Raw genomic sequence first — 9,228 nt, forward strand, 5'->3', positions numbered from 1 at the left:
AAAAAACTTCTATTCATGTCTTTTGCCCAATTTTTAATGGAGTAGTTTCATTTTTTTCTTGCTGATTTGCTTGACTTCTTTGTAGATTCTTGTTATTAGTCCTTTATCAGACGTATAGCATGCAAATATTTTCTCCCATTCTGTAGGTTTTCTATTTTCTCTATTGATTATTTCTTTGGCTGTACAGAAGCCTTTTAATTTAATCAAGTCCCAGTTATTAATTTTTGTTGTTGCTGTGATTGCCTTTGGGGTCTTCTTCATAAATTCTTTGAATTGGCCAAGATCTATATGAGTTTTTCCAAAATCTTCTTCTAGAATTCTTATAGTTTCCTGTCTTAGGTTTAAGTCTTTTATCCATCCTGATTTAATTTTTATGAGTGGTGACAAGAAAAAATCCTCTTTCAGTCTTCTACCTGTGGCTATCCAATTTTCCCAGCACCATTTATTGAATAGGGATTCTTTTCCCCACTGTATGTTGTTGTCTGCTTTGTCAAAGCAGTATGAGTATGGTTTTACATCTGGGTTCTCCATTCTGATTCATTGCTCTATGTTTCTCTCTTCTTGTGCCAGTACCATGCTGTTTTGGTTACTATAGCCATGTAGTATAGCTTGAAGCCTGGTAAAGTGATGCCTTGCAATTTGTTTTTTTTTCTTAAGATTGCTTTGGCTATTCAGGCTCTTTTCTGGTTCCATACAAACTGTAGAATTATTTTTTCTAGATTTGAAAAAAATTGACATTAGTATTTTAATGGAGATTGCCTTGAATCTGTAAATCACCTTGGGTAGTATAGACATTTTAATAATGTTGACTCTAGGCCGGGCGCGGTGGCTCACGCCTGTAATCCTAGCTCTCTGGGAGGCTGAGGGGGGTGGATTGTTTGAGCTCGGGTGTTCGAAACCAGCCTGAGCAAGAGCGAGACCCCGTCTCTACTAAAAATAGAAAGAAATTAATTGGACAACTAAAAATATATAGAAAAAATTAGCCGGGCATGGTGGCACATGCCTGTAGTTCCAGCTACTCGGGAGGCTGAGGCAGGAGGATTGCTTGAGCCCAGGAGTTTGAGGTTGCTGTGAGCTAGGAGGCAACACAGTGAGACTCAGTCTAAAAAAAAAAAAAAAATGTTGACTCTGCCGATCCATAAGCATGATAATTTTTCCATTTATTTATATCGCCTGTGATTTCCTTCTTCAGTGTTTACTAGTTCTCCTTGTAGAGGTCTTTCACCTCCTTGGTTAAATATATTCCTAGCTATTTTATTTTCTTTGTTGCTATTGTGAAAGTTATTGAGTCTTTGATTTGATTCTCAGTTTGATCGTTGTTGGTTTATAGAAATGCTACTGATTTCTGTACATTGATTTTGTAACCTGAGACTTTGCTGAATTTATTTATCAATTCCAGGAGTTCCTTGACAGAATCTTTCATGTTTTTTAGATATAAGATTATATCATCAACAAAGAGCAATAGTTTGACTTCTTCTTTCTCTATTAGGATACCATTGATTTTCTTCTTTTGCCTGATTGCTCTGGCTAGCACTTGCAGTATTATGTTGAATGTAACTGGGAAGAGTGGGAAGCCTTGTCTAGTTCCAGTTCTAAGCAGAAATGCTTTCAATTTTTCCTCATTTAGTACGATGTTGGCTGCGGGTTTGTCATATATGGAATTTATAATTTTGAAGTATGTTCCATTTATGCCTATTTTCTTAAGAGTTCTTACCATAAAAGTATGCTGAATTTTGTCAAATGCATTTTTGGCCTCTATTGAGATGATCATATCATCTTTGTTTTTGATTTTGTTTATGTGGTGAATCACATTTATGGATTTGCATAGGTTGAACCATCTTGCATCACTGGGATGAAGCCCACTTGGTTGTGGTGGATTTTTTTTTTTATGTGCAGTGAATTTGGTTTGCTAGAATTTTGCTGATAATTTTTACATCTATATTCACAAGGGATATTGGTTTGTAGGTTTTTTTTTTTGTGTGTGTGTGTGTGTGTCTGTCCTCTCTTGGCTTTGGTATCAAGGTGATACTGGCTTCCTGGAATGACTTGGGGAGGATTCCTTCCTATTCAATGTTATGAAATGATTTCTGCAGTATGGGTACCAATTCTTATTGTAGGCCTGGTAAAATTCAGCTGTGAAACCTTGTGGTCCAGGATTTTTTGTTGTTGTTGTTGGAAGATTTTTTATTGCTGCTTCAATTATGTCAGTTCGGTCAGTTCAGGAGTTCTGCTTCTTCCTGACTGAGTCTTGGGAGGTTTTGTTTCCAAAAATTTGTCCATTACCTCAACATTTTCAAGTTTATGTGCATAGATATTTTTATGGTATTCCGAGATGATATTTTGTATTTCTGTGGTATCAGTTGTAATATCTCCTTTTTCATTTCTGATTGAGCTTATTAGGGTCCTTTCTTTTCCATTCTGATTAATATAGAGAGGGCTATCAATTTTGTATATCCTTTCAAAGAACTAACTTTTTTTTGGTTACTCTTCTATATAATTCTTTTGTTGTTGATTTTATTTAGTTCTCTCTGACCTTACTGATTTCTTTTCTTCTGCTGAGTCCGGGGTTGGTTTGCTCTTCCTTTTCTACTTCCATGAGATAATTCATTAGATAGTTGATTTGTATTCTTTCTGTCTTTTCGATATAGGCATTTTTAAGGCTATGCATTTTCCTCTTAGGACTGCTTTTCCTGAATCCCATAGATTTGGGTAACTTGTGGCCCCTTTTTCATTTAGTTTGAGGAATCTTTTGATTTACATCTTAATTTCTTCCTTGGCCTAATAATCATTCAGCAGTAGGTTGTTTAATTTCCATTACTTTGTGTAGAGTTGAGTGTTTCTGTTACAATTGATTTCCAATTTTATTCCACTATGGTCTGAGAAGATACATGGTATAATTTCTATTTTTTATATTTGTTGAGATATGTTTTGTGGCCTAAGATGTGGTCAATCTTACAGAATGTTACGTGTGCTGATGAGAAGAACATATATTCAGTAGCTTTTGGGTAGAATGTTCTATAAATGTCTGTTAGGCCCATTTGTTCTAGAGTTCCATTTAAGTCCAATATTTCTTTGTTTATTTTCTGCTTGGAGAATATGTCCAGTTATGTCAGTAGGGTTTTGAAGTCCCAAGATATTATGATAGCCCCAGCTATTATAATGGTCCCCAGCTATTATATTATGATGCTGCTATTTATCACTTTGTTTAGGTCTAGTAAAGTTTGCTTTATGAAACTGGGCACATCTTTGTTAGGTGCATAAATATTTAGGATTGCTATGTATTATTGTTGAATTTCTACCCTTACCATAATATAATGACCATTTTTTCTTTCTTTACTATTGTTGGTTTGAAATCTATGTCATGTGATATGAGAATAGCTACACCAGCTTTCTTTTGGTCTCCATTTGCATGGAATATTGTTTTCTATCCTTTACCTTGAGTCTGTATGAGTCCCTGTGGTTTAGATATGTTTTCTGGAGACAGCAGATACTTGGATTGTATACTGTTATTCATTCAGCCAGCCTATATCTCTTGAATGGGGCATTCAAGCCATTCACATTTATTGAAAGGATTGACTAGTAGGGTAGATTTCTGTTCATCATGCTGAGTAGATTCTTATTGCTTTGTTTTACCTCTTAAGCCATTATGGTAAAAAAGGTCAGAGCCCTTTAGCTTTTGCATGATTTTACATTGGTAGGTGTCTATTGAGCTGATTGGTGTATAATGCAGATCTGAGTACTTTTTGCAGAGCAGGTCTGGTCTTGACCAATTCTCTCAGTGTTTGTGTGACAAAGTTTTGATTTCTTCCTCATATAAGAAATTTACTTTTGCAGGGTATAAAATTCTGAGCTGGCCATTATTCTGTTTGAGAAGATTGAGAATGGGGCCCCAATCCCTTCTGGCTTGTAAGGTCTTAGTTGAGAAGTCTGCATTTAACCTGATGGATTTTCCTTTGTAAGTTACCTGATGTTTTGCCTTGTAGCTCATAGGAGTTATTCCTTTGTGTTAATTTTGGCCAGTCTGGTGACTATGTTTTGTGGTTATTGCCTATTTGGAATGAATCTTCCAGGAGTGTGTTGAGCTTCTTGTACCTGGATATCCAAATTTCTAGCAAGACCAAGGAAGTTTTCCTCAATTATTCCTGCGAATAGATTTTCCAATCCTTATGTATTTTCTTATTCACCTTCAGGGTTACCTATGATTCTTATGTTAGGCCTCTTTTTATAATGCCATATTTTTTGTAGGGTTTATTTGTTCCTCTTATCTCCGTGTTCTTTGTCTTTGACTGACTTGTTTAATTCAATGGTGTTGTCTTCAAGCTCTGAGATTCTTTTTTCTGCCTTATCTAGCTTATTCTTAACGCTTTCCACTGTGTTTTGTATTTCCTTGAATGAATTTTTCATTTCCAGAGGTTCTATTTTTTTTTAATAATTCAATTTCTTTAGTGATTTTTTAAATTCATATCCTGTATTGTTTTTGTGCTTTCTTTACGTTGTGCTTCTATTTTCTTTGTATTTTGTTAAGCTTCCTTATAATCCATATTTGAAATTCTTTATCAGTTATTTTGATACTTTCATTTCAGTTGGTATTCATTGATAAGGAGTTATTGTTTTCTTTTGCGGGGGGTGTCCTTTCAGTCGGATTTTTCATATTTCCAGAGTTCTTTTGCTGATTCCTTCTCATCTGGCCTCTCAATTGAGACCTGGGGGTTCTAGGCCTGGCTTGTGGCCTGTCTCTGTGTCCCCAGAGATTAATCCCTGCCTACGTTGGAGAGAGGAATGCTGGTCCTGAGTTGCATAAGGGATGTTGTAGCAGGTTTGACTATCCTCACAGGTTACCTCTGACCTGCTGTCTTCACCTCTTCCTAGTAGTGTGAAATGAGTTAAGTCTCCCAGCTTAGTCTCTGAGATGGAAGGTGGTCCTTTTGGGGCATGAATCAACTGCCTTCCTATTTGCTTGAGTTGGAAGGTGCTATATTTAGCTATAGAGTTGTTCCCTTTGTTATTGGTTGATATTTGTGTGGAAAAACCAACTGTCAAGATGTTCTTTTGTGCCTGTGGTAAACTCTGGTCTCCCAGATGTGGCACGTGAATGCCCCAAGCTTCAGGAGGGACCCTGTAGCTCCCAGGGGGTTACTTGATCTCTACTCCCATTGAGGTGGGGGGAGGAGCAAGACAGATCATGGCTGGATTGCAAGAGCCTGAAAGACTTTGTGAATCTCAGTGGGTGTCAGAGGTTAGTTTTCTGGCCAATAGGGGGAGACACAGGTATTAGCTTCAGGGCAAGCTCTCCAAATCAGGAATGCTGTTTCTAAGGGAGGAATCTAAATGCTTGAGTGCTAAGGCCCTGGGCCCTGCTGTTTCCGCCCTTGTCCACTAGTGCAGTTCATCTGTGGGGAGGGGTGAGTGTCCTCCTTAATCACTACTTACTGAAATCCCTCAACACACTCCCATCAGATCAGTGCATGTGAGTTTCCTCACTACCCGAGTCCAGCTCTTGTACTTTTCCCCAGTCTGTGTATCTGACCCACTAGTGTGCGTCTCCATGAAATGCTGGTGGGTAGGGGGTTGCACAGTTGTGCACCCTATTTCCACCACAAGACTCCAAAGGGAGAGTAGTAGGCCTCTGTATCCATGGGGCTTCATCCCATGGCTTCATCGCAGAGAGAGGTGGCCACTTGTGAATTTCTTGGCTTGAGCTGTACTCCCTATTGTAAAGAGTAGGGGGGGAGGGGCTGCTGTTCCCATTCTGCTGGTGTGCCTCAGGCATTCTGTTGCCATGGGAACCGGGGTCTAGGCTATTAATCTCTGAGTGCCACCCCCCTATTCAATATGGTGGTTTCCTGGGGTGGGGGGTGGAGGAGTAGGGGAATGTTGGGCATGCTCACAGATCCCTGTTCCTCAGCCCCCCATCCACACTCTCCTGTGGGATATGTCCACAAGGGCTTCCTTGCCACCCAAGTCCAGTACTGAGGCCTCTCCCCTGTATTTCCCTACACCACTCTCATAACCAGGGGGCACTAGGCCAGCCTTCCTGTCTAAGCTGTCAGCACTCCATCCTAAGAAACACTGGTGGGCAGGAAGCTCCCAAGTTGTGGGGCAACCCCACTCTCCATGGTCAGCTCAGCTTGGAATGTGTATCCATTGTAGAGAAGCAGCGATTCGTGAGTTTCTCTATTCAGAGTACTCTGATGGTTGCAATGGTTGGGGGAGGGTTCATGGCTACCAGGTGGCTAGAGCTCAGATTGCTTTCCCTAATGCCATGAGTAGAGGAGGTACAGAGGAAGAAGTGCCTAGGTGTAAGAAAGCCACCACTCTGGTCTCTTGTAGCACTCTCCCAAGGGGTGTCCCTTATGGACACCCAAAGATATAAGGTTCACTAGTTCACCCCACTATTCCTATTTAGCTGCCATGACTAGGCTCATGGAGGGTGGTAGCATCTTCAATATACTTTGTGTCCCACTGTTCACTGAAGTCACCTAGGTAAGGGAGTGGAAACCCTCTTACCCTTCGACTGGGCTCCAAGCCTCTCTGGGTTTGATTCGTGCCACTATCTTCTCTCTATCTTCTTCTTTCTCAGCTTCACAGTTTTTCTCCATGAAGTCCCCAGACATCTCTGTTGTCTGTCTCTGTAATCCACACCTGAGCTGTGACTCTTCTCTACTCTCCTCAGTCCAATATTCTACCTTCCAGCCAGGATGGTCCAACAAGCAATGTTTCTAGTCAGCCATCTTTGCTCTCTCAAAATGTGGTATATTCGTGCAATAAAATATGTGGCAGCAAAAAAGAATGAATTCAAGCTACTCACAATATGGCTATATCTTAGAAAATATTATTTAGGGAAAAATTCATTGAAAATTACATGGGGTATAATTCTATTTTTATATATCTGAGAAATAAGCAAAAATAAACATAAAGTTTAGGGACACATACACACTTGAAAACTTAACAATTTAAAAATCAAGGGAAAATATTAATATATCCTAAAATTAGTATAGTGGTTTCCTGTGGTAGCAGGAGGATTTTAGATGAGAGGAACACTTAGGTAGATACTAATGTATTTTTATTATGTTATCATTTTTTTTCTGCATGGTGGATTATTTTAATTAAAATAATTATATTCATTTTTATGCTTAATATATATGTTACATATAGGCTGTCATATGAATCAGATATTATAAAAATTTAAATTTAAAAATATGAAATAACATATGAGGCTTAGCTCATGCCTAACATATAGCAAACAACAAAAAATTCTAGCTTTTTCTGTTGTTATAAATAAAGAAAAAAGCTTGAGAGAATTTAAAATTAGTTGCCTACATTCAGAGGAAAATTAGCCTTTAGTAACTGCAATTGTCCAGAGCAGCATGAGGGTGCTGGGAGTCTACTGGGGTTGTGGAGGAATGATAATTAGGAGTTTGGGGGGCTGGTTAAAAGACACTAAAAGGGAAAAGCTGGGGGGTCTTGGATGCCAAGAATTTGCCATTTTCCCACCATGTAGCTTGTAGCACCAGCTCTGTGAGATGTTCAAACAACTTTGGGAAATGCTTAAACAACTTTGGGGGATGTTTAAACAACTTTGGGAAATTTTGGAAATGTCACTTTTAGCATTGACTCTGCCCCATTTGTTTCCCAATTCTCAATATGCATTAATATTTTATTAACAATGCACATTAACATTTGTGAAAACCCCTCCCATTAGCAAATAAAAACCAAAAACCCATTTAGCTTCGTTTAAGCAGTACCCAGTTTGACCCTGAGATTCTTTTCCCTGTATATAGCAATTAATGTCTTATGGAACTGATTTTTCTTTAGAGATCATTTTGGGAAAGGCAGGCCTACTTAATTTTATCTAAAGTAAGTAGAGATGTAGGGCCATGTGTCAGCCAGAGATCTGAGATGAGGTGAAACAACTTGGCTTCACACAGGAAAGATTATAAAGGATTTTTAAAATTTTAAAGTTAAATCAGGCTTTGACAGAGTTGCCATATATTGGTTTACATGTTAAAATTCCTCTTTGTACTTATCTTTGTGGCAATACAGATTTACTCTTTGCTTCTGAAGGAATTGTGTGTGTGCATGGTTAGGGTGTGTGTGTGTGTGTACATGAAAGTGTGTATGTGCAGCATCATTTTTTCTGCTGCATGAATTGACAACAATATGTAGCCAGCCCTAGCATTTCTCAGTCTGAATTTGGGAGTTTAAATTATTAAGGAGTTTGATGACCTGGAACACACAGTTCAGCCGGTCAAGGATTTGGAGGAATGAAGCTAAAGAGAAACCAAAAAAAGACTTACTTCCTGTGATGTGTGGTAAATGGAACATTTTAAGCTACTAATTTAAACTCCTTGTGTTTTGAGCACATAATATTCCACTAAAAATCATTTGAGGCTTCTTCTAACGTACTTTGCAATCTTCAATTTTTCTGTGTTATTTATTTGTATGAAGTACGGTTGGAAGAGCAATGGCTTCAAACCAAATAGGCTGATGATTTTTTAAAACAGAAGTTGCCTAAAATATTTCTGTCTTTTGATGCCCTGGGTCATGGTGCTCTATTGAGGAAGTTCAGGCACACTAAACTTCCAGATTGTTTCTTTTCCCCCTTTTTTCAGACCTAGATTCTAGCAGAAACATTTTCAATCCTTAGTTAATTACATACAACCTATGTTTAAGGCTTAGTGCTAACGCATTACTTATCTTACCCTAAGGAACTTGGAATTTGGGTAAAATATATGATCTACAATAATAGAGGAATAGAAGAAAGTGAATGAATAAGCCTAATTATATTCTTTGGTTATTTTTATTTTTTTCCCCAAAGTCCTTTAAGGACCTTACAGATGTGCCAGTATGAAAATTTCCTTCCCAGACCGTATCCTGTAACTGTACATTGATTAGCTGGTATGCCTGATCTGGATATCAGAAATTTTACTGCATTGGATAGGTAATGATCATTTAGTTAGAGAACAATATAAAACAACAATAGGGGAAACTTGAATTTTGTGAAAAAGGAAAAAAAATGTATTGTGAAAGACTGTACCAACTCTAGTGAGATCATTACTAGGCAATTAAAAGACAGGTAGATTATATACATATATCAAATTGTCCTGATGTTAATTCCAAGTTTCCTTTCACATTACAGAACTAGCCATGTCTAACTACAGTGCTTTTATTTGTTTAAACAAAGAAGATAGCTAGATCTTGTCTGGTTGACATTTTTATTTTACTCTT

This window comes from Propithecus coquereli, unplaced genomic scaffold (assembly GCF_000956105.1).
Source record: "Propithecus coquereli isolate 6110/MARCELLA unplaced genomic scaffold, Pcoq_1.0 Scaffold6, whole genome shotgun sequence".
Taxonomy (NCBI): Eukaryota; Metazoa; Chordata; class Mammalia; order Primates; family Indriidae; genus Propithecus; species Propithecus coquereli.